Source organism: Molothrus aeneus, chromosome 17 (assembly GCF_037042795.1).
Source record: "Molothrus aeneus isolate 106 chromosome 17, BPBGC_Maene_1.0, whole genome shotgun sequence".
NCBI lineage: Eukaryota > Metazoa > Chordata > Aves > Passeriformes > Icteridae > Molothrus > Molothrus aeneus.
Window position 1 is genome coordinate 13,573,931 of NC_089662.1, and position 26,740 is coordinate 13,600,670.

A 26,740-nucleotide genomic window follows, 5' to 3' on the forward strand; every position below is an offset into this window, starting at 1 on the left:
ATTGAATGGAAGCAATTTTTTGGCTTCCTAAATGGAAATGCTGTTCTGTTTAGTGCTGATTGACCTCAAGATGGTGTATGTAAAAATCATGACATCAGTAGGGATAATATTATTATATGGATAATAATCACAAATATAATTCCAAATTATTTGGTTTCTTAATTCCTCTCTGTATCTTTGTGACTGGATTCATGGCAACCTCAGAAACCTCCTTCTCTAGGATGAGATCTGCAATAAACAGCTGGTTCTTTATTCTTCAAAAAGGATATTTTCTTAGGTATTTCTGGAATATTTCCACAGAGGAGCTAAAATAAACCAGGTCCAGTTAATACACCTGCAAAACTGGGTTTAAACCCACCCTTGGAGCTGGGACCCTTCCCTGCAGACAGCACCGAGCCAGGCTCCCAGGGCGTGAATCCAGCACTGACACCCACGACTACCCTGGGAGTGGCACCACGTTATCCATCCCTCCTGACCTGAGCTGAGGAGTGTCAATACAGCTTTTTGTCAAAAGTGTTCATTCTCACTGTTAACTTTTCCACCAGTGGATACTATTTTTACTCAGATTTGCTCTTTTTCCATGTAGAGAAACATTTTATTAAAATACATATACATATATATACATGTTTCTTTCCAAGACTGGAAAATTTATTTTCTGCCAAGAGAAGGGACAGTGAATCATTGTCCAGAACAACTCTGCTAATCCATGTAAAACCCATGGCACCACCTGCACTTCTTCAGCCATACACATTCCAGTTTTCCTTGAAACAACATCATCAGGAAAGCAATCTCACAGTGCTAGAAGGTGATCTTGTTTCCTCCTTGTCTGGCTTCAGCTCAAACATCTTTTTGAGTTTGGCAGAAGCTGTTTCTTTCTCTGAAAGGTTCCAAGCAGATAATGGATAATGACCACTTCTCATTCCTCCTTCTCCAAGATGTCGAACTGCATTAAGCACCCACAGACAAATCTTAACCTGGCTCTTTGTAGGAGTTCAGAGCTACAGTTTCATGCCATCTGAAAATCAACTGAAGAGAGAAATTGGCAGCTGGGGGAAAAATAGTTCCCTACTCCGTTGCATAACTCTTTATCAAAGACATTTTGGAATTTAACAATGTTAAAACCAATAGAACACTTTAGAAAAGCAATGGAATTCTATAGAAAGAACTCTCAAAATATGAAATTTGCCATAAAGGAGTGAATTATAGAATTTCAGAATTATAGAATTTCATTTTTAAGGCTATGTTCAAAATTTCTGTACGACAGAAATAACTTCCTGTTAAGTTCTCCAAGGTGGAAAGAAAATACAGGACAAGATTCCTGAATGTGGCACAGACAGCACCTGGCTCTGAATGATGGATGGAAGGGACAAAGGGACATCTCTGTCACCTGGCCTAAAGTCCTGGTTTTGAGTTTTAGTTCCAAAGCCGGCTGCAGCCTGAGGAAGGTTTTGGACGTCCTCAGAATAGGCTGGAGATGCTCAGTTGCCTCTTTGCTGGGATGCCAGCTCATTCATTTGGATAATGGGGCATTTTTTGCAGCTTTTGTTGCTGTTACTATTTACCATCACACCCACTCTCAGTTTGCAGTGGCTCAGCGTGGATCACCACCATGGTGATGAATTTTGTGCCCAAAACAACTTGGCACCTCAAAGGAGGGATTTTTCCCAATATTCCTTCGAGGTTTTTTTCCCCTAGAAATCTGTTTTTCAAGTATTACAGCAGCTGATACCAAGGCATGAATCCTGCCTCTTGCAGAGTAGGAGAAGGAACACCCACCACCATCCACTGCAGGAGGACAGGAGCAGCTTCTGCAGGAGCAAGGAAAAGAGTGGCTTCCACTCTGACTGAATTCTAACACACAAAGGCAATTCCATGAAGCCATAACTATTATTTATATACAATGCTGAAATGAAGCAATTTGGGGCTTTCATTTTGTTGTTCTTTAATTAGAGTTGTATTATAAAGTTTTCTATTAAATATCCAATTTCCTACTGGTTAAGAAGGCAAAATACCCCCGAGTTTCAGTGGGCTCTTAGCAGCAAAACCAGAACAGATTATGTCCTTTACACTTCATCCTGCACAGTTGTGAGCCAAATGATCAGTGGCTGGAGGGAACTGCTTGTGAGTGACCCATAAACTCAAAAACAGTAATAAAGCAGAAAAAAAAACTAACACAAGCAAAAAGAGAGGGGAGCTGATGTGAGCTGCTGAGCTGAGTGCAGAGGAGGGAAGGAATTATTGTGGAGGTTTTTCTTGAATATTTTTCCTTAAGGATAACATTGTTTGCATAGGCAGTTATTGAATAAAAAGCAGCAAGGCATCCTTTCAGTCAGTTTGAATCCATTCCATGCCAGGTCCTGGCTGCTGCAGAGAAGGATTCCACCATGGTTGGAGCCAGGAGCTCCAGTGCCTCACACGAGGGCTCTGATGTCATCATTTGCCTCTTGTTAAAAATATTTTCTACAAACTCCTGGAACTGACAATGCCATTTTTACAACCAGCTGATGGTGTTTGGTGATCCCCAGATTGTATTTCCAACTAAGATGCTCCTAAAGAATGTTATGACTGCAAAGAGCTCAACCTCCCCTTTGCCCCAACCACCCCAGCTGCTCTCCCTCACACCACTTCTGTCCTGGCCTCAGCAGGTGAGCTTTGGGGCAGGTGTCACACAGCCACACAGCCCAGGTGAGCTTTGGGGCCGGTGTCACACAGCCACACAGCCCAGGTGAGCTTTGGGGCAGGTGTCACACAGCCAGACAGCCCAGGTGAGGTTTGGGGCAGGTGTCACACAGCCACACACCCCAGGTGAGCTTTGGGGCAGGTGTCACACAGCCACACAGCCCAGGTGAGGTTTGTCACACAGCCCAGGTGAGGTTTGTCACACAGCCCAGGTGAGGTTTGTCACACAGCCCAGGTGAGCTTTGGGGCAGGTGTCACACAGCCACACAGCCCAGGTGAGCTTTGTCACACAGCCACACAGCCCAGGTGAGGTTTGGGGCAGGTGTCACACAGCCACACATCCCCAACACTGTGAGCTCCACTCAGCTCCTGGGGCAGGCACAAAGGCTGCTCTCCAAGATGCAGCATGGCCTGAAAACTTCAAGGCATACAGTAGCAGCAAATATGCTTTCCTCATTAGTCACTTTAATTGCACCACTGTAAATCACTTTGCTGATGAAAAGAGAAGTCTGAAACTTTTGTCTCCCTTTGCCTTTCTTCTGTTTTCTCTTGTGCTATTTATTGTTGTAGAAAACAGCAGAGTGGGTTTGTAAATTTATAGATTACTTCATTTAAAATCCAACTTTCAAAAATTATGTTTTCCCTCTTTCATTATCCTGGGTTGCCCTAAGTACCAATCTAAATTTCTTTCAATGGCATGAGCTACCAATCAGAATCACAAAAAAATATATATCTATAGAAATTGAAATTGTAATGAGTCTTACCAGTGTATTGCTAACACTTTGGTTCATTTGATATGAACTTTGTTTTTTTAAAGTACCACATGGTAAGGCTTTGAAACTTCAGTTTGTAAAAAAAACTGTAACAGCCTTACAGCCTTTGAAGTCACTACTGATATAACTCTGAACAGATCCATTCAAGTTCAACTAACATCAGACAAATGTTTAGTGTATCAGAGGAAGCCACAAAAGCAAGGATTTCATCAATATTTCACAACAGCCTCAGGGAAACTGTAGATTGCAATGCTGTAGGGCAGCTAATGGAATTACACACAAGGGTTTTGTACATTTAAAATAAGCAGCTACTAAAAAAATTACCCTTCAGTTTGATAGAAACTGTATAAAACTGCAGATGGGAAACAATTAAATAGCTACCAACATTTATCCATGTCAGCCTGATAGGTCATTTAATAACAGGTATTTCTTTCCTCCTTTCTTTTTTTTCCTGGTAGGGCAATAATAAAGATTAACATTTATGAAAAGTAGCATAAAATATAGTGCAGCCAAATGAATAATTAAAGATGCTTCTGAAGAATTTGTTTGCTATTGTATGGCCGTGAAGACTGCTCTCCAGTAATGAAGTACATTTATATTAACTACAATTATAAATAAAAGAAGATGAGGATTATGTTTATGGACACTTGCTTGTTATCCTAAAAAAAATAATAAATCTTTGGCTTGTTTCTATTGAATCCATGGCTTATCTCATGGACAGCACATTCTCCTGGAAAAGAGCTGGGCCTGGCTTGGAGCAGGTGGAGGAGGACACAGGACATGCAATAAACCCTGAGAGATCAACGACCAACACTTCCCCTGGAGAGAGTCTTGGGCAGAGAAGAGAATTCAGCCCTGAGAGCACAAGGTTTATTCTAAAAACAGCTCCACAGAATCATGTTCCTCTTCATTGCTACACTCAGTGTGCAAAGAGCTTGCAGAATCAGCCCTTCACACAGCTGGGTTTGGGGGTTCAGGTTGGAAATGGCTGTTTCTGTTAATAACTGATCAATAGTATGATGGAGAGACAAATGATAGGATTTCTGTTGTAAAAAGGCTGATTATTGCTTGGCCAGTCCAACTCAAAACAGACCAGCTTGGCTAAATCCAACAGAGTGCTCAGGCTCATGGAGAGGTTAAAACCCAGTTCAAGAGAGCTCCTAAATGTTTGTCTCTTTTGGAGTAAGAGCAGTAAGTATCACAGAAAATCCAGAGTTTCCTGAGGACTCAGTGTGGTGATCCACTGAGGTTAGAGATGGAGCCAGCAGAACTTCCTCCATGTTTTATTACAGCTCAGAATTCCTGCCCAGCTGAAGATGCTGCATAAAGACAAGCCCCTTGCAATAAAGCATTGCCCAGAACCTTCTATCTGACCTGATTTTAGAAAGCATTAGCATTACTTTTAATAATATTTAATAAGTTTTAAAAGCATACTACTATAACCTTTGTCTAAAGAGCAGTGGGCCTTTGGATTTTGCTTTTGGATATTCAGTCCTAGTGCAGCTCCAGTAAGATCTGCTTTAAGCCAGACTTGCCAGTAATACTCATAAATCTGTGCTGGTTACTCAGAGCTGGTTAAATGCTGCAGCATCATTTCTCTCTCCACATCTCTTTAGATAAGGTACATAAGTAGAAAGTGGGAGTATAATGAAATCTGTCTTCCTCATTTGCCTGCTTTGTTTTGATCTTGCATTCCAGGCATTAAACATTCCAGTGTTAAAAGAATACACAGATCATCAAGTGGCTGATTTCCCCTCTTTATTTTCCTTCCAGGAGCATCCTGCTGCATGTGGTGGTCCAAATGACTACTCTGCTTCTTTGGTGACAAATATGATGGCCAGCAAACATTGACGTTTGACCATTAGGCTTGCCTGCACTTACAGCCACATCACCATCAGAGCACTAAGGCAGCATGAAGGTCATTACCCCCGACAGCATCTTCCTTCCACCAACTTCCCAGAGATGTAAGCAATAAGCACTTGCAAGAGATTGATATGATACTTTGTGAGTAATTTGGATGAACTATAACACTAACCCAGTAAAGTATTATAATTTTAAATGTGTCCAGAAAATAATTGAAATTCTGGTTTAGCTTCATCATAATGCACAGTGCTGGGTATATTTAACAGCTGACTAGTTTAGCATGAATATTGCTTTACAAATGAGGTCATATTGTTTTTAAGAAACAATATTGCTATCAAACATGTTTAGGAGGAAAAGCAAGAGATTATGAGTACACTTTTAACCTTTCTGTCTCTTTCTATATCTGTTTACTATGGTGATTTAGGTGCTCAGTGTTGTTTGAAGGCAAACATAGAAGGTTCTGGCATTTAAAAGAGATCCAGTAATGAGCAACTGGCAGTCAGATTCTTTCTTATTATTACTCTGTCACAAAATCTCTGTTCTACATCACTCCATCTTTGCAACACCACTCAGAGATGAGAAAGGTCAAAACATCTCCTTCAGACGTGCAGACACAGCAGCCAAGAGCCAGAACCCAGCCTGGGCTGTGGGCAGAGCAGAGCCACAGGGAACAGAGAGAGTTTCACTGCAGCAAACTTCTCCTCCTGCAGGCACTGCATGGGCAGAGAGGGGCCACCACCACTGCTGTCCCCCTTTGCAGAAGGAGGGATACCTAAACAAGCCATCCAAACAGCATTTCACACAAAATATGGACAATTCCATTCACCTCCACGATATTTGGGTATTTCTCTGCCAGGCAAGGGCACACAGAGGGTCTGATCCTGATTTTCCTGTCTTGTTGCAGCCAACAAAGCTGCAGCAACTGGGAGAAGAATCAGCCTGTGATCCTTTGAAATCCCTTTCAAAATGGAAAAGCTTTTAAGGTCCTGCCTGAAATATTCTCTCTGAAAGGCACAGCCTCAGGTGGCTCTGGGAGCACGAACTTGCAACCAGTTTTGCCTGGAATTAGGGGGAATCAGCTCCTATCACTCTCTTGATTACCAGTGTAAACACACTGCATGTTTATTATTCCCTCTGTTATTTCATCATTTATTGATTTCGTTTATTTATTTGCTCTTTTGTTATTTACTGCCTCCAACAGCGGCACTGCCCTGCCAAAAGCTTCTACCAACCTGGAATAAAATTCTTCCTTCCCCCAAAATCTCCCTGCTTTGATTCACTGCAGCATTTTCCTCTCTCTCTTTCCACCCAATTCTGAGATGCTGCCCCACAGTTTCCTTGCAGATATAAAGACCTTTTAATAGTAAGAATTCTAATAATTTTCAGTAGTAAAATAAGTACTGTTGGCTGTGCTCTGCAAAGAAACTTGTGCAAAACAAATCAATCCATGTCAAAAGGAAAAACGTCCAACTGATATGGAAATAAACACAGTGTCCAAGTATCTATCAAGATTCATAAAATAACGGAAATTTCAAGGCAAGAAAAAAAAAGTCGCAGAAACCCAAACATTAAGCTGTGTTCTTTTAAATTGGGTCTCCAATGATCCAAGGAAGGGTTGAGAGCCAGGGCCAGTGCACAGATCATTTACAGATCATAATCACCCCAGTCTCAGTCTGCATTCCTGCCCTGTCCTAAGTGATATCTGACATTTATCACTTGGGACAGAGCATGAAAAAAGAGGCAGCAACAACAGGAGGCTGCAGCTGCACTGGCTCAGCTTTTCCTGAATCTCAGCAAGAAATAACAACTCTGAGTTATGGGCAAAACACCCAGAAATCAGAGAGGTCATTACTGACAGAAACAACTTCTCCAGCACAGGTACCATGATGTCACCACTGCTGAAGAGAGGGACCTCGGAGGGTACAAAAAAGCCATTTATTATTTCCAGCAGAAGTGGACCTGAGGCCTGCAGGAGGTCACAAAACACTCCAGTGATCAAAACTGCAGACTGAAGTCCTGAAAGAGCTGAAAGGATGGATTAACTATGACCCAGCTCTCTACCACCCAGCTCTATAGCAGAGCAACAAAACTTTATACAAAACTTTATTAATTGCCCCACTTTTTTTTTTTTTTTTTTGAGCCTCTCAGACTTGGAAGGAAACACAGCAGAGGGCATCTGACCTCTACCAAATTACTCAGAATACTGACTTTGAATGATGAATTGCTGCTGCAGGCAAGTCCAAATATATATTAAAAAAAGCCATTAAAAAGGGCTATTTAAAAATGTTTACAGAATTAAAATACAGTTATTATTGTTGTAGTAATCCCAAGGGTAAGTGCAGAATTTCCAAGTGAGTAAATCCACACAAAAAGCTAATTTCTCCATTTTTGTTTTAATTTCTCTCTCCTCCATTTCATCAGCATTCAAGTGGGACACCACCCCTGGAGGTCTGCCCTTGGGCAGAGGAGCAAATGGGCCTGGGTGTTTATCGGGGCATCATTTTCTGTCTGTGTGGCATCATTGATTTCCTGGGGAAGGGCCCAAGCCAGGTCAGGATCAACTCTTTGAGCAGCCAATCCATCAGGTGGGAGCAGGTGGCATAAGGAATGGCTGGAAAAGGAGGAAAAGCTGAAATGGATGGAAGTGGGAAAGTAATAAGAAAGTGATCAGTGAAAGTACAAGCAGCAGGAAATAAATCAATCAAAGCAGTGCAGGGCAGAGCTTGCTCTGAGAGGGTTCCCTTCAACATGAGCAGGGCTTTAACCTCCACAGCAACACAGAAATCTGAAAGGTTTTCCCTCAAAATTCTTCTGGGAACCAGGAGGGTGAGCAGAGCAGGATTTTTGGAGAGAATTAGAGAGAAAGCCCAGCCTGCTTTCTGAGAGATGCAGGGAGAGGCTGGGACAAGGAACATTACAGGGAATTCTGGACATTGCATTTCCATCCATATCCCAGCTGTGTTTATTCTGTGGGAATGTGGCACAGGATCTGCACTCAGATTTTAAACAGACCCCTGGAGCAATAATTGAAATAAGAAATAGAGAAGGAAGTGCACAGTGTTCTAATGAAAGACTCACACACCAACTGGACTTCCTGAACAGAAACCCACCCAATCATTTTGTTGAGGCTTGGATTCAAACCAGGAAAACCCATTTGCTACCAAAAATCTGATTATTCATGACAAAAAATCTCTTGCACCTTATCTAGCACAGGTTTTGTACTGAGTGCTGATAATGTGAAAGCAAAACTTGTGATTTCTGCTGGTTTTATCAGTGGGAGCTGTGCAAGTGTAGCTCTGCAGAGCTTTTTGACAACACGCGAGGATACTCTGGCTGTGGACACCAAGCCCTACTTGATTTGTTAAGTAGAGAAAGTCCCTTAGGATTTTATGGGTAAAGTTGATTTGGAGCTATAAAATTGAAGCATTTATTACAGACCAGAGGCCAACAACACTTCATTACAGACTGTCTAAACACTTTCAGTTTGTCCACTGGGTTCAAATCCAAACAATACTTCCCTTTCAAAGCATTTTGGCCTGATTTTCTTTCTCTTTCTACCAGCAATAACACCTTAAAAAAACGCATTTTTAATGTGTTTGTCAATCTAAAATTTAAATGAAGGCAAAGCCTGCCACAGAACGAGCCAATACCTGCACAAGGTTTGTCTTGAACGACTCCCAGTTCTCCTTGTCTGCATGGGCTAATTGCTGTACCCACCAATGCACAGCTGGAATTTGACCAGTCTGTATCTGAATTTTAGAATTTTGTAATTTTATTTTATTTTTAGTTTTATTATACTGCTCCTTCCGTGCAGTCGGTTCCCTCACAAAATGGAAATGGGTTGCACAAAGAGAGAAAAACATGTTTAAAGGAAGAACTTGCAGAAAGACTGAATCTGCTTTTAATCCATTATTTAGGAATTTGCCATGTTTTAGTCTCTGTCCCTTTCAAACAAGTCTTTAAACACTCACTGGGAGGAAAAGCAGCCAAAAGTGTCAGGGGCAGCTCGATTCCACCAACTCTTGGGGTCTGTGGAGCTGAGGGGAGAAGCCTGACTCTGAAGGCTTTCTTTTCTAATAACTTTTCAGATGTTAAGGATATATTAACTTTTCCATGTACAAGAAGCTGAATTTCTTACTGGCTTCTTACTGAAGTAAAAGGATTTAGGGAGAGGAAGAATTGGCTCAATGTTTTGTTTTTCTTGGCTCTCTCTTGTTCCTGGTGCTGTTTTTTTTTTTTTTCTTTTTGTCTGATGGGCACCTGCAGATCACAGAATCAACAAAACATTCAGGTTGGAAAAGACACCCATGGTCATTGAGCCCAACCATTCATTCCAGCAAAGATTTTTGGGGCATTAATTCCAATTTGTGGAAGGCAAAGTGTTGCCCACCACTTTGGAAATGAAACACTGAATTCCCACTTCACCTCCTCTGTTATCATGAATCTTAAAAAAAAGGATAAAATGATTTCCTATATTATTTCCTAATTTGTTCATCCTCATGTGGTTCAGAGACAACCTCTCATATGAAATTCATCTTCTTCCCAACACAACTCAGCCTCCTCCACCAGCATCAACTGCCCCAAGGTGGTTTCACCTCTGTCTCCTCTTCCTTCCTCATTTTTTGCCTTTTCTCCTCGACACTGGTGAAAATGCTGATGTGGGAATGTGACATAAGCGACACTGGAGGAAGCAGACAATTAAAGGTCAAAAATTCAAGTGTTTTTCTGTTCCACCCTGCATAAACCCATTGCTGTCAGGGAGGCAATCATGTCTGCAAATGCTCTTTACGGGGCTGAAATCTGCTTCTCAACTTAAACCATGTAACATTTAAATATCAAAAACTTTGTTTTCTAATGAGCGAAGTATTGAGGGGGGAGAAATGAATTATATGCTTGATGTATACTGAAGGCTGGGAAAATTAAGGCCATTTCCCATGGTGAGAATGCAGTGATTTCAGTTTGTGAGAATAAATTAAACCTTTGGGAGAATTTGTCTTCCATTAAATTGAACAGCTAAACAGGCACGGAAGATTTTAATGTCACCACCAGCAAACCCCAAAGGTTACAGAAAGGAAAAGAAACAGTGTTTTCTTGTTTGGAAGTTCTCTGTCTCTCTACCTAAGAAAAGATTCAAACTGTAAATGTATGTTGAGACACAAAGACTCTTAAAGATCATAATTCCATTCCTATACCATATGCTATTAATGTCTGTCAACACTGTTTAGCCAGCAACTGCTGACAGAACCATATTTGCTATCTAAATACATCATAAATAAATCAGTAATGAACTGCTTTAGTAAACCTTCTGCACTGATTGGAAATACAGATCGAGTAAACAAACTCTGGGGATAACATTTTGCAGCTCCAAGTACATACAAGTGTTTAATGTCAGTGACAAAGTCACTCACACCTCTCTCTCTGCAAGGCACCAGGCGGGGAAAGAAAATCCTAAGGATGGCAAAAGTGTTTAATCAATTGTAGCAAATGTACCTGTCAGCATTCATCATATTACCGCTCCTAGGTTGGTTTTTTTTACCTGATGCAAATCTCAGCAAAGGGACTTTCAGCCGGGAACAAAACCAAACCCCGGGCTCAGTGCTGGTCCCTGGGCTAAGGAGAGGTCACCACACCTGGCTGAGCTTCCTGGGCTCTGCCAGGCACACCCCAGCCAGCACAGCCTCTGCCCACTCCTTGCCAAGCAAAAGAACACATTTTGTCATAAATATCAGCCTTTTCCAGGACAAAACCCAGGAGCCAGGACTGCATCTCCAAGAGGATTCCTGATCCTCTGCAGGTTAACTGGGAGTTTTGCCCTGCAGAGGTTCTGCTGCTGTTGAAGGGAATAATGCACATTTGTTCTAGGTTTGGGCTTTGTGATCTGAAATACACTGAAATTGAAAACTTCAAGTACTTTGTGAAGTAACAAGATAAAAAAATGGGAGGAAACATTCCCCTGTTTGTTCAAGCAAAACCTATCAAATGTCACCTGGACATAAAGGAACCGTTCAGTGAAGAAAGGCTGGAACTGGGATTTATCTCATGAAGTGGAATACTGAGAGACAGGAATTAGTAGTAATGTTGTCTGTTAGATGTAAAAAAAATCCACCAGCACCATAAAATTGTAACTCAATAAATATTTCCAGTCTTCCCAACTCTTTTTTGACACAGGTTTTTTGAAAGTTACTTTCTGACAGCTTTCTGGTAATTAGACACCACAGCTTTATATCAGAAGAACAGTCTTAATTAAGACTGCAGAGAGATACTAAAATTATAATTTCCTCTATGCTATATTTTAGCAGCAGAAATTCTTGGAGATCCCTGTGGGATGAGACTTTAGTCCAGAATAAAACAAGTGCTAATTTATCCTGATGCTTGCAATGGATGATACTTTAAAGACCAGAATTGATCTCCTGGATGGAGGATGCACGTTTCTCTTGACGCCATCAGACAACTGAATTACCCTTTGTTTCCCCCCAAGTTCACAGCCTGGTGCTGTGTAAGATGCAGAAAGGTCCCTGTTTACAAATTCAGGGCTGCCAAGGCTCAGAAGCAGTGGCAGGTGTTATCCCTTATAGCAGGAATGGGCTCGAGCAGCTCCTGTGCCCTTCCAGAGGGATGGAATGGGATCCATCCTGCCCTCCCTGCCTGCCTGGAGCTGGGTGAGCAGTGCCCTGGGAAGGGGAAGGAGCCTGGGCTAAAAGGAGCACGGCTCTGTGAGGGAAGAAGGGTAGAATCTTATCTTCCAATAAATCAGGATATAAATTTAAATTATGAGCACCTTAAGAAGACGGAGGTTCATGCAAAAGAATACAGTGTAAGACAAGGTTCCCTCTGGTGTCATTTGTTTTCATGACAAGCTGCAGAGATTGCTGCAATAGAAGAAGTCCCAAGCTCCTAAATACCATCTCAAGTAGAGTTCATGTAAAAAAGAAGAGAAGCGGCACCGTCTGGATGATAAACATTCATATTTTACAACCTTTCAGTTTATTTACTGATATATCTTTTTCTAACTATATTTGTTGTTTGTATCAGCTTGCCTAGGCAAAACAGAGCCATACATAATTCAGGGCTAAAATTGCCATCAAGTCACCGCAGAATCGAAACAAATAGACCCCAAACGTATGGTTTTCATTAATAACCCTCCATTACCAAGTTCCGACACTTGGAGCCCAAAAATAAATAAATAAGACGGCAAGATAAAGAAGAGAGACACCTCATTATTTAATGCCAGTCTCCCTGGCTGTGCGCTGGGAGCAGGTGGAGGCATTGTCTGCAAGTTGTGACCTGGGAGCAGCGGCCAGGGCTGGCAGGGGACAGCACGGAGGAGCCGTCAGCACTCGGCCAAAGCTGTCACCAGCCCTCAAGCCTGCCAGACAAGGCTAAGTGTGGAGGCTCCCATGCCACTTACACATTTCATTTTTTGCTGTCTTCCTGTCCAAAAAAAAAAAAAGGAAGAAGAGGGGGAAAAAAAGGGGAGGGGTGGAGTGGGGAAAAGGAGAGAGAAGAAAAAGAACTGTTAATTTTCAGCTGAAAATAGCAGCTGCTAATGGGCTTTTGCACTCCTTTAGCTGCTGCAAGGTCATGGTCAGAAGTAGCCTGTGATTGATTCTAAAGAGAAGCTCGGCTCATGTCTGTAATGGACATTAAAAAATCTGAAAGGAGCTCAAAAGGGAAAACAAAAATGTGACACATTTTATGGAGCCCTGGAGTCCTCCAGGTTCTCAGGATGAACTTGGAGGGTGGAGTCATGGCCTGTTTTTTTAATTGTCCCTCATAATAATTATTGCATTACAAGGAACAATTAATGGTGTAGATTAGTCTAACTTCATCAATTTTATGGCCATTTTATTGCTCTTTCTTGCAGCTGTGAGAGGCAGAGCCCGCCTCCTCCATCCCCGTGTGTAAAGGGTTAAATGAGATGAGTGACAGCCTTTCTGCATGATTTACAACTTGGAGCCCTGTAGTGAAACCAGCGCTTGATGGATGATCCTGAAAGACGGAGACTAACCATAAATCATGTCTTTGAATCATTGACAAAGATAAAGGAGAGAAAGAAAAAGCACTGGCATTGACATTCATTCTCCCAATAATGTACATTGACTAGTTACAATACAGAGCCTTAATTAAAAAAGCGAACTCCAAGTAGGCACCTCAGTGCAGCAGAGCCTCGTGCAAAGCACAAGCACAAGTTCCAGCCGCATCCAGGAGAGCTCACCTCGCTGGGAAAGGCTGGGATGTGCTCCAGGCTGGAAACAAAACCCGCTAAACACGCTCCTAACCTCCTCGGTATTTAGCACCCAGCTTTCCCTTTTTGTGCCGGTTCTTAATTTCAGCTCATTGTCAGAGCCCCCCGCCCCGGCAAGGTGAGAGCTGAGCTGTTTCAGGCGCTGCTGTGTGATGCAGAGATGCCAATCTCCGCAGCAAAACAAAGGAAGGGCTATTATTATCCCTGCCGCACGAGAAATACAGGGATTGTTCCCGGAGATCTGGTGATGGGTTCAGAAAAAGGGGAATGTGTTTGTATATCGGGATAGCTCCGTGACACAAAGGTGCTGGAGCTCAGAGGGAAGCACATCCATCCAAGGGTTCCAAATTTCTGGTGGGGATGAGAAGAAAGCTCAAAACCGCTGAGGAAGAGATCATTGCTCAAGGTGCCACTTGTGCCCACTCACAGGAAGGAATTCCCGACCTGCCCATCTGCAAACATCAGCAGCACCTGAATGATTTCCTTCCCAAAAGCACAGCCATCACCTTTCCCTTCCAGAGCTGGCACACGCAATACATCTAATATAGCACAAGAAGTGAGAGAAACCTCAAAAGAGCAGATTCCAAGAGGCTAAAGAGATGTATAGAAATGAAATACCAAAGGAAAGAATCTATGGAGAGAAGGGAAAGGCCTAGAGATGCTCATTCCCCACTGTGCTTAATCTTTTCAAAAGTCACAGATCTAAAAAGTTCATGTGCTCACGTGAGAGAAAACACCAGGGAATGAACTCCCAACTTTTCCAAGTCTTGTGCCTTTCTGAAATCTTTCCGATTTGTCAAGCATTTAATCCTCGTGGTTTCAAGAAAATATTGGGATTTCACACATGGCAAAACTCAATTATAAAAACAAAACAAAAGAGGACAAGCAGCACTAAGCAGGTTTTTGTTGGTTAAGGAAAGCAGCTTCTACCAGAGGGAACAACTTGAACAGCTGAGGAGGCACAACAGGGCCTATTTTAGAGGGCATAACAACCACAATAAATTCCCTTTATTTATTTGCACAAAATATTTCCCACTCTTTCCTCTGCCTGGCCTTAGCTCTCCTTTTCCTCTACTCCTTTCCCAGTCCTTCAGGTGACTATGAATATTTTCAAGTGCACATATCTGTACAGAAAATCTAAAGACTTCACAAACATGAGCACCCCTGTGCTGCCAGCAAAGCCAAAGAAGTACATTGTAAAAATTATTTGATGATATCCAGCTCCTTATTTACAATTTGCAAGTTTCCTTCAGCACAGTATTTGTAATTCAAAACCTTTTCAGCAAATGATTCTTAATGCTAACAGCATTTTGATGCAGGTTCACTTGGACCAGGTACACAGGAGGTTCTTTTTCTGCTGGATTGCATGAAACAGAGCTTGGTTTCAAATTTCTAAAGCAAATGCGTTGTCATGTTGGATTGATTGGATCTGCCATTTGTTTTCCTTAAGTATTTGCTGAAGTTTATTTTTCCAATAAACATTTCTATTACAAACAATTTCCTCAGATATTTACCAGCAGTTAGAGGGGAGAAAACACAGTCCCTTACTTGAACTTGTTTATAAATTCAAAAGGATATGCATTGCCTCCTTCCCTTCCGCTTCTGTGCCCTGTCCCAGCCTTAGTTTTTGGTTTAAATTCTTCCTCTGTGTTACAAAAAAAAAATGCCAGGAGTTCCTGAGAAAGCTCTGTTAGCAGAATATATCGCTAGAGTGAACAAAGTCAGCAGGAAGCTGTGCCAAGGGAGGGTTAGGTTGGGTATCAGGGAAAGTCTTCCCCCAGAGGTGCTGGGCACTGCCCAGGGAATGGGCACAGCCCCAGGGCTGCCAGAGCTCCAGGAGGGCTTGGACAGCGCTGACAGGGATGCTCAGGGTGGGGCTGTTGGGGGGTCTGGGCAAGGCCAGGAGCTGGACTTTGCTGATATTCCATGATTCTATGAAATTGTCAAACTTGGAAAAATTACCCTGTATCTTTTCTTTCAAGGAAGAGAGAGAAGTAAGGCAGAAAAGAACTGAAATTCAAATTTTTGTTTGGAAACAGAAGAGTACCTGAAAGTAACAGCTTTAGAAGCACAGGGAGAAGAGGTGATGGCAACTGAACTCAGATGTATCCAGGTCCAGCCTCTGCTAGATTTTCTGGTCACAATTCCCATGGCACAGCACCAACATCCCACCTTTTAATGCCACTGATTCCCACGAGGGCTGAACACAATGGCAGTACTTCCAGTCCCTAAAGAAAGTCACATTTGGGCCAGAGCAGGGAGCCTGATTTCAGTGTGCTCCTTTAATCAGTGGCCTGATTTCCAAAGCAGCTGGCTGGCTGAAGGAGCACACCTATCCTAATTATATCATTTTGCTAAATCTTAAGGTGATGAAGAAGACAGACATTGAGCTGTCACAGGAAATGACCCTGAAACCAAGCGAGATGTTCCACTAAGAGGCAAATACACCTTTGTTGCAAAGTGCTGGAGAGGATGCAGAGGATGCTACTCAGAGTGTGAGTGTGTGAGTGTGTGAGTGTGTGTGTGTGTGTGTGCTGCACCCCAGAGACTGTGGGAATTAACTCAGGATCAGCTTGGAGAGGATTTGGGATGCAGCTGAGTCACTCCTGATTCCCAGGAATGCAGATGAGGGGCCAAGCTGGGATGGGAGTGACAAGAGCTCCCCTGGTGCCAGGCTGAGGGTGAAAGGCTCGCTCAGAGGTGCCAGGGAAATGCCTCCTGAGGTTACAGCAGTGCAGTTACAGGCCTGGACAGGACCCAGGGTGTGTGAGGAGAGTGCTGGCTCTGGGAGAGGCACAGCTCCAGCCCTGCATCCTCCAGATGTGCCCAGGGAGGCCAGTTTGCAGTTTGCTGTGCCCCAGATGTGCCCAGGGAGGGCAGTTGGCAGTTTGCTGTGCCCCAGATGTGCCCAGGGAGGGCAGGCTGCAGTTTTCTGTGCCCCAGATGTGCCCAGGGAGGGCAGTTGGCAGTTTGCTGTGCCCCAGATGTGCTCAAGGAGGGCAGTTTGCAGCTTGCTGTGCCCCAGATGTGCCCAGGGAGGGCAGTTGGCAGTTTGCTGTGCCCCAGATGTGCTCAAGGAGGGCAGTTTGCAGTTTGCTGTGCCCCAGATGTGCCCAGGGAGGGCAGTTTGCAGTTTGCTGTGCCCCAGATGTGCCCAGGGAGGGCAGTTTGCAGTTTTCTGTGCCCCAGATGTGCCCAGGGAGGGCAGTTTGCAGTTTGCTGTGCCCCAGATGTGCCCAGGGAGGGCAGTTGGCAGTTTGCTGTGCCCTGTCCCCATCTTTGAGCAGGTCTGTGCTGGGAGCTGCCATGGACCCACCCAGGCTGATGCCAGGGGTTCTGTGCTGTCCCCTGTCCCCAAAGCACAGAGGAGCCCTGGGCTCTAGGGAGATTGGGCAGGCTTAGAGGCTACACAGGAGGGCTGGGGTGAGGGAAGAGTTAATACAATAGGTTTTGGCATTTGACAGAGAATACTTATGTTTAACCATTCATAACTAAATCACATCAATTTAAGTGGATTCCATGTATTTCTGACTCTCACATTAATCTCTATGCAGAGAGAGTGTCTAAATATTTGTCTCTTTCAGTTCCGATATTGTAATTCTCTACCAAAACCAAGGGGAATCCCTTGCTTGGCTTTTTTTTCTTCTACCTCCTCTCCTTTTTCTTGCCTTCTTCCCTTTATTTTCTGGTAGAAGAAAGTGGTGAAAGTGGATGATCATTTAAGGAAACAGGGATTTAATAAACCCCGTGTTTGGGTACATCACAGCTTTTATGTTGGCGCTGAACTCCACATACATTAAATCCACATCATCTATCAATCTTACAGTTGTGTGTCACTTATGAAAATCTACTGAGTATTGTTTTCATCTCGCCTTACAACAAGCAGCAAAGCCTCATGAATACTGAAGAGCATTGTAAATACTGAACATCTTTTATTTTAAAGGTCTAGACAGTTTGGAATGGTGAGATTTCTTTGTTGAAAATTGCAGCTTAAAGCAATAATTCCCCGTTTCCCCGTGCCCTGGTTCTGCTGTCCTGTGTGCAAACAAGCAGAAGTGCTCTGGGTGTCATCAGAACACTTCCAGTGGTGCTGCTGCTGCTGCAGCCCCACCACGCCGGGGCTCAGCCTCTGCCAGCCATTAATCCATCCCCAGCTTGGTTCTAGTGTGATATTATTATTCAAATTCCATCCCACTAGGAAGCAACCAGCTCTGAGATGTATCTATTCATTTCCACTGCTTTATTGAAATCTGACAACCTGCTTTTTCTACATTTTTGAATATTGCAACTTTATGACCACACACTGCCATCACCCTGCTCTTATTTGCCTCAATAGCCCTCAGTAGTGGATCTGCCATGGGCTGAATTTAATAGAACAATATTTTACTGTTAGACAGCACCTTTCATTTTGAAGAATAAAGCCTCATTGAAATTCAGTCATCTTTGGGGCCCAGAGAGGAGCAGATTTCTGAGCAGGGATGTTTTGGCCAGGGACACATCCAGTCTGTTCGTGTGAAGAGCGCAGAGTGACCTTTAAAGCACACGCAGCCCAACAGGAGGTGTGAGGTGTTACACAAAACACCACGACTGATGATTCTCTCTCCTGCTGGGCTAGAAAAGGAGACCCAGGACTCCTGAGGTGATGTTGTGCTGACAGACTACGAGCACAGCCCATTTGTGGGGCTGCGTGGAACACAGAAATTTCCTCTGGCAATGCTTTTCCAGGCACAAAGAGAGGCTCCAGAGTTGACTAAACCTTCCCAAAGAGCCCCAAAGCCAGGATTTGGCTCATGAGGGATGTGGGATATTCAGTGTGGTTCCTACTTTACAAAGACCAAATATCTTCTGCATAGGTTTAACATCTTATTGGTTTCTTTTCTATTTACTCCATGTCCTCGTTATCTTGTCAGTCCCACAAATGCACATCAACTTTCCCTGCAGATTATACAGCTTATCACAAATTGAGAGCTAACAGAATCTCACAGAGAACAGGGACTTGGGGAACCTTTGTGCTACTTGTAGGACTAAGAATTGCAGGAGCGACTTCTAACCCTTCTGCTTGTTTCTATTTCCATGCCAGCAAAGGTAACTTCTGTTCTCCTGGGACACAAAGGCAGAGCTCCCCTGCCTCCGGTGCTGGAGCTGTACCGGAGCTGCAGCTGTTCTGGGGGTTGAACAGCCTTTTGTGATTTCTCTGAAAGAAGTGGTGGAATCAATCTGCTGCTACTTGTCCGAGCAATTCAGCTTCAGTGGCAGGATTAAGAGCTCCCGTTTCAATCTTCTCCGGGCAGGAGCAGGGAGCAGTGTCTCACAGATCATCAGGTTAATGAAGGGTAGGTGCTGAAGGCTCAAGAGCCAACCTGTAAAGACTCTTTGCTGCTGATTCAGAAGCACTGGAGGAGAGCTCCAAAACTGCCCTGAGCACTGCCCCCATCCAGCCACGCTGGCAGTAGGTGTGGAGTGATTACAGCTCAGTTATCAAACCAGGGAGAGAATTTCAGTGCATTCCCCAGCCTACATTTGCCCAGAAACATGGTCTTGGACAGGTTTTTAATGAAAGCAGACCTTAGTGTTGTACCAGGCTAAACTCAAATCGTAGATGAAACCTGCCTGACTCAAGAGAATCAGGACATGAAGCATCCACAGGTGTCATCTTGGTTTTGTGACCCAAAATGCGATGGAAGGGGTCCTGCAAAGCCAGGACATCACCGTGTCTGTTACTGGGAAAGGGAGCATTTGCCATTTCCAGACTCCTGGTGATTCCACTGAAGTGGAACCCAGCTCCAGAGCAACCCTGCACTGTGAGGTTGACAAAGAGATATGATTTCACAAAAGCAATACCAAAACCTCGGGAAATGTACGTGATGCAGAGGGAAAGAATGCAGAGTGTGCTGCCTCCCTGCCTGCCCGGTGCTGCAGATCCCAGCACATTGTAGAGCCTGCTTTGCAGAGCCTGGGGTGGGGCCATTTACTGCATCTGAAAAGCAGACCTTTCATTCAGATCTGCAAAAAATTTGCAAGTTTGTAAATTCATCAAAGAAATCTAATCCACCTATTGTCTTCTGATGTCTCTGCTAAGATCCCTCCATATGAATAGAACTGCTTTTAAGAGCACCACCCCTCCCCACCCCACCCCCCAGCATTTCCTGTCCTCTCACCTTAAAAAACAACCCTGAGAACTTTTCGACCAAAGCAGCCATGTGGAGCCAGAATTGTTTCAGATTTATCCAGGGCCTTTGCTCACATCCTGTCGGGTGTTAAAAATCCCTCAGCTGCATTGCTAGGACCACCCGGCTAGTTCTGAACCACATCTGACAAAATGATACTGTTCACTTCCAGAACCCATCACACAGTTATTCTTGGATAAAAGGTAAAGCAAATAGCAGCCAACTGCTCACTGCTGCAGAAACGAAGACCATCTAGCCATTTATCAAAGCTTCAGACAACCAGCTTGCTTTGAGCTCAGCCACCTCTCCCATTACAGCTTTAAACGATAACACGCCATAATATCAGAAATGACAAATGGAACCGGGGGCCCAACCTATACACAATCAATACCTGCTCTCAAATAAGAACCATCTTTAAAGTATTGACAAAGGCAGCAGCAATACGGATAAAACTGCAATTTTTCCTTGAATTGTTTGGTATGGCCACTGTCAACATTCATTTGTCCATGACATTCTTTTTTTTTTTCCTCCATGAGAGCAGCAAAACCCCAGGGTGTGCAAGTATTGTGGAGCCATTATAGTGGCCCTGTGTCTCCTGTTTATTGGAGGGTAAGAGGACAGGGCCGATTGCAAGTGACTTGGGCAGAGCTGCCGGGGAACCGCCGTGCGGAGAAATTCTGCTTTGCACTGAGAGAAATCAGAAAAATTTAAAATGTCATCAGCTTCATTCCTTTTCAAGGGGCTCCTCCAGCTCTTGGGTTTATTTAAAACACACCCATAAACCCTCTGCAAAAGCAAAATGGCAATTCTGTGTTGGGTCAGGAAGACTGAAGGACTGATGGAGGAAGCACCTTACGGGCCAGCTACTTCCACCTCCAGAGTTTAATAATAACAATAATACTTTGTACTTTTATAGCATCTCAGTGTTCACCACATTTCACAGACTCCATGAAGAATTAATAACAATCCCAAATGCTCTGCAAATGTTCCTATCCCTTTACAGATGGGGAGACTGAGCCAGAGCCAAGGCAAATGGCTTGGTGAAGGTCAGGCAGGGCGCTGGAACAGCTGGCCACAGAAACTTCTCCTGAGCCATCCTTGGAAGCACTGATCACTCCTCCTCTTCCACACCATTTGGCCAGGAAAAAGCAAGGGCTGATGAGATGAAGGTGACTTGTGAAGGGAGTAAGTCACACAGGAATTATCTCCAGACTATGTGTACAGCCAAGGAAGTACAAAAGAAGGGACTGGAATTGCCCCCAAGGAAACAAAATCATCCACAGAGTCACCCACAGCACTAGAGAGAGGATAATGACTTCTGAGCTCTTCCTAGACATAAATGGCCGTTCCTGGGCTTTCTTTACAGCCTCAGAGAAAGGATACAAAGAAAGCATATAAGGAAATACATGTATGGTTACTAATTGGCCTGAGCTCATCACAGGAATAGAAAAGGTTTCAAACCTTTGTAATGCAGAGAAAATGGGTGCACACCTGCAGTGGAAGGTGCATTTTCAGTGACACTGAACAGACAGGTCCCTGATGTTCATTCCCAAAGCAGCATCAGCAATAGCCACTTCCCTGGAAAATGATCATGAAGAGGGAAAGGCCAACAGAGAGGTGCAAAACCAACTTTCCAATGGCAAGTCTGCCAGCAGCCCCTCTCCCAAACACATCCCAGGCCATATCCAGACCTGCAGGGTGTAACCCCCAGGCAGAGCTGCCAGGCTGGGAATCCCTGGGAGGCTCCAGCAGCAGAATCCTGACCATGTCACAGCTGATCTGCAGCTTTGCTGGGTCCCTCTGTGCCAAAGTGCCAGCTCCAGCTTACAAAGGGAAAGATCTGGCAAAGGGGCTGGATTTGCTCAGAAGTGCTTTGGAAACTTCAAACCGAAAATGAGCCAGAGAAGAGAAAGTGTGAACAAAGCAACAAAGGTAAAGGAGCAGCTGGAGATCAGCCAAGTGGTTCTGAAGGGCACCCTAAAAAGTGGCATGCATGGCTGAGTGAGTGGGACACAAATCAGGGAGAAGCCTTTTTATAGTAATATCTTATAAATATGAGTGGAGAAGGAGGGGCTCTGGGTCTTGGCAGTTAATGGAGTTTGGGCACAGAAGCAAAGCTAGGGCCACTCACTTCCCTGGCATCCTGAAAAGTGGGAGTCACTTTTTGAATAGCTTTGGCTAAGCCTTTGAAGTTTTCAGGTGGGAAATGGTTTTTATTATTGGTTGTCATTAGTGCCTGAGTAAGTAAACACACCCACTCCTGTTCTGGAGGCAGCGTGAAGCAGGAGAGAACCTGCTGCACGATTTCAGGAAAAACCCCAGCTGTCTCCAGCGTTTTACTCTTGCATGCAGCGCTGGTGGCTGTTCTATTCCGCAGGGATCCTCTCCGAAAGGTTTCAGTCTGTGCTGGGATTAGGCTGCTTTCTGCTTGGCTGAGTGACTTGCCTTGGATGAAGAACATGACAAGCAGGGTAGGAGGCACAGGATGCTGTGCACATGTCCCCTCAGCTCGGGGTGTTTCCTCGTGGAAAGGCACCAGCTGCCAGTGCCAGATCCGCGGCGGGAGCTGCTCCGGAGCCCGAGCGCGCGGGGAGCGCTCCTGGGGCCTGCGGAATGTGCTCTCAGCAGGAGCAGGGCACGGGCACAGGCCAACTTTAATATTGATTTTAGCACTGCTGCACAGGTTAGGCCAGACCAGAATAATCCCCTCAGCCCAAAACGTGGAGGAGTCAGCAGATTTCCTGGAGCTCTCTGGTCAGGACAGGCAGCTCCTCTGCTGGGTGATGGATGTGTGTGAGGGGGTGCTGCACATCAGCCCCTGAGCTGCCTGCACGGTGGCACTGCTGGAGGGAGCTCCTCTTCCCACTGCTCCCAGCTCTGGGAACAGCCAGGGAATTGATGGAGGGTCAGGACAGTGCCAGGCTGGACGGGAGGCTTTCCCCAGGACTAAAGGATACCTGTCACCCTCTGGAGGAGGCTGAGAAATGGTTTGGAAACTCCAGGTCTATAAGTCTTTTGCTGTAGAAACCAGGCCATTAGTCTGCCTCACACTCAGGCTCCAGGGGAGGAAAATATCTCTGTGCTAAAAAGCTGTAAAAAGCAATTATTATCGATATTACTCACTAACTATTGCAATATTGCAGGATGGGTACTGCAGCAGACCTGTTTTGTAGGAACTGGGCTGACAACAGCACGTTGGGATTGTGCTCCAAAGGAATAGAAAGATAAATTAGATTTGTATAGAGCAGTAATATGATGAATAAAAACGTTAGAAGAGATGAAAATAATGCAAGTCACATTATTAAAAATCTCTAAAGAGCACAGCAAGAGCGGAGATGGACGTCACATCAGGATTTTGGGAAAAGGGGTGGAAATGGAATTGAGAAATAAGAGTTGGGAGAATGTATTTTTAAAAAAGGGCAAGTTTTCAAAGGTAAGTAGGAAGGTTGAAGTGCAGGTAGAATCTTAGCAACAATTTTACAATGTTTAAGCAGGTTAAAAAAGAATCAAGGCATTAATCTACTGAGGTTCTTTTGAAAATCCTACTAGAATTTCTCCTCAAGATGTGTAATTACCCTAAAAAATCTGTCCCAAACCATTCATGGAAATTGAATTATTTTCTAAAATAAGAGTTGCCTCGCAGACTGAAGTCTCTATGCAGTTATCAAATTAAAATAAAACGAGCATGGAAAGCAAATAAAATGAGGGTATTTGATGAAGCAACTGTCTGATAAATACTGCTATGACAAGGACACGAACACAGCCTGAGTGGTGCCTGCATTGCTGAACTTCTGGGAGTTTGCCCAGGCCGCAGCTCAGGTCAGAATCTTCTGTGGCAAGAAAAGCAAGGAAGGAAAGAGGATGGCTGGCATCTCCTTTGCCCCTGCTCTCTGCACCCGCTGCTGAGCAGAGCAGGAGCTGCTGAAGAACAAAACTGCAGGGAGAGATGAGGGGACAGAAGCAGCAAAGTCTCCTAACTGACAGCAGAGCTAATGAGTCCTTACTCCAGCATGTCCCTAATCCCATCCTAGGATTCAACTCCTCTGTTTAACCTTTTCCTGCAGGATCCCAAGGGAAGGTGGGTTGGTTACTGGAGCCAATGGTCCTTTCTGGTCACACCTGGTCACACCTGGTACAGAAAATAAAACCCTGCAGGTGCAGCAGGGCTGATTCCTCCTCCCTTCCCAACACATCCCTGCCACCTCCTGCTCCCCCATCCCTGTCCTGGCACAGTAGCAGCAAAGCCAAGGAGGCACAGACACATCTCAGTGCTCCTCTGGGATGCCAGATGTGGCCCAAAACCCACACACCCGAACAGTGGCTGGGCTGGGTCAGGCAGATGTGCCCACGGGCTGTGAGCTCCTGGCAGAGGCTCCTCCCGGCACGGCAGCCCGAGCACCCTGCGAGGAGGCAGTTGCTAAGGTAACTACTTTCTTCCTTTGAGAGAAAAGCCAAGTAAACAAGCATGTAAATAGACTTAAGAGCCACGTAAATTGTTGGTGAACCTATTCTGGTTACCTTGACGATAAAGCATGACTCTTCCAGGATTTAAACTTTCTTTGGTGTGTAAAGAATATAACACACACTGTGATCTCAGGCAGCCAGAGCTGGGGTTTCCAAGTTTGAGGTCTGTCTGCTCCCTTTCCACAGTGCCCTTCTCTGCAGGATGTGAAGGCATCCCGTGTAGCTGAGGCACATGGTGCACCCATTGCCACATCCCAGTCACCAGGCAGGGGTGCCCAGGGAGGCTGGCACTGGGCACATCTCCATCAAAAACCAGTTTGCTGCAGCCTGGTTATGCTGCAGTTTGGTTCCTGGGCTCTACCCTGTGCCAACCTCTCCCATGCACGTGCAGGGATTGCACCCAAGGAGGACAACGAGAGAGATTTGCTCTTTCTGCTTGTCAAGCGCAGCAGAGGAATTCCCAAGACGAGCTAATCCCTGGAAACACCAGTGGGGAAGCACCAGGTGATGCTCCCTGGGTGTGGGAGAAGCCCTGACTCCACATCAACACAAGCAGGGACTCCAATGCCCTGAGGTTCTGTGCTCCCAGCTGCTCCCACAGCCCAGCATGGACCATCCAAGCCTTTCCAAGGAAAGCCCCTGCCCACCCTCATGCAGCCTCCCTGGCTGGTTGAACCAGCACAGAGCACTGAGGAGGCAAAATGGTTTTTATCCCTTTTCCCTGGTGCAGCAGGAACAGAGCCCTCAGTGCCTAAGCAGGAGTGGGATCTGGAGCTGCCACAAATGACATCAGGCAGCATAACTATTTCAGCCCTGCCAGTCCTCAGCAGGGGTCACAGCTGACAGCAGACTTAATAAAATTGGCTGGGGTTGGGTGACTAAAATGAAACATCTCAGCTGAAAAAAAAGGCAAGATTGAGGCTCATTCAAGAGCTTTCTCCTCACACAGTTAAGGGAGAGCTTCACTGCAATTGACAGCTAATTCAGTACACATCTCATAATATATTATCTCCCCAGCTCTATGACAAGTCTAGTGAGCAAGATGCAAATGAACACTTAGGCAGGTAAGTTCTTAATGTCACTTTAAGACTCAGCACAGCATCACTGTCTTCTCCATCCAGTGGATGAGTTGCTGGTGATGGAGCAGTTGTGGGAAGGTAACAGCAGGATGGCAGAGGAAATGGAAGGTAAAGGAGGTTAATTTATGGAAATTATCTGGGTCACGCAGTAAGTAGGACATGTCACGCACAGCTTTAAAAGTACAATAGTAATTTATTTAGGAGCTGATTCTCTCAATAGATAGTCAATGAGGGTTATCAGGAGGCAGGTAATTGTTTTGATCTCCTCATCACAAAATGAACTGCAGCATCCCGAATGGATGCAGCAACTTCCAGAGTTGTGCAGCTCTAAGGAGAAGGGAGGAAGGTCTGGCTGGAGTGGGGCAGTGCCACATGGGAGGGATGTGTCATCCTGGCAGCCTGGATGTCACTGGGATTACTGGGACAGCAGGGCTTTTGGAGCATTCAGGGATCAACGAAAATTGAAAAACTCAGAGGATTTTATAATTTCAGAAGTATTTGTGTTTTGGGAGGGGAGAGGAGGGGAAGGGGAAAAAAAATCCTATACGAAGATGCCAAACAGACTCAGACTTTCCCTATTAGCTATGAATTAATTAATATTTCCTTGTTATTAATGGTACAAACAAAAAAAAGCGAGGTTTTGTTTTTTCCTTTCCTTCCCTTTATTTTGCTGTTTTAACGCCCCAGTTAAGAACACAAAGCCTCAGTGCCTTCACAGCATTTACCAGACGGCAGGAACGGGGAGCCCAGATGGAAGTGCAGAGGGGACACTCGGGGCCCTGCAGGGATCCCGAGCACTTCCAGCCCTGGTGGAATTCCTGAGAGCACCTGGCTGGGAAGGGCTTCATCAAACCCAACAGCTCCGTGCCCTGCTGTGCCTGAGCATGTACCTGCTCTCCACGGGTCCTCTGTGAGAAACTGCAACCCTCAGCACTGATTCCACACAAAATACTGCCCATTTCTAATTCTCCAGAAATTAGTTAAATCAATCCAAAAGGCTGTGTGGACAGCCTTGCACCACTGAAAAATAGATATTTTTCAGGTTTGGTTGAACTTGAGTCTTTTTTTAATGCTTAAAGCCTTCCACGGGGGTGTCTGTACAGCTACAACTGGCAGCAATATTTAAACTAAAAATCTTTCAGCTGTATCCTTTAGCTTCATCTCCCTCTTCAGAGAAGCTGCTCGTCTATCAGAACATCATAATTCCAAATTTTCCTGACTTAATTAGTTTGTTCTCTGATGCTCTCAGAGAAAATAAATTACAGTTTCTATTTTTTTTTTTAATGAACTGACCACAAATTTATAATGAGAATATATTTTGCAAAGCTGAAAGGATGGATCGGGATATCTTTAATCAGTTTTTAATTACAGAAGCCAGTGACTCAAAACCTTTAGTACCTGACTTGGTTCCTTGGACCTGATTCCTGCCCCCTCCTCCAGGCTCAGCTCTGCAGGTGCTGGTGTGACCAA

The 26,740-nt window shown here is 44.6% G+C and overlaps 1 protein-coding gene across 3 annotated transcripts in view; it reads right to left on the minus strand.

Moving 5' to 3' along the window:
* TSHZ2 (teashirt zinc finger homeobox 2) overlaps positions 1 to 26,740 on the minus strand; it is a 205,235-nt gene that overhangs the window by 78,323 nt on the left and 100,172 nt on the right. The window lies entirely within an intron of this gene.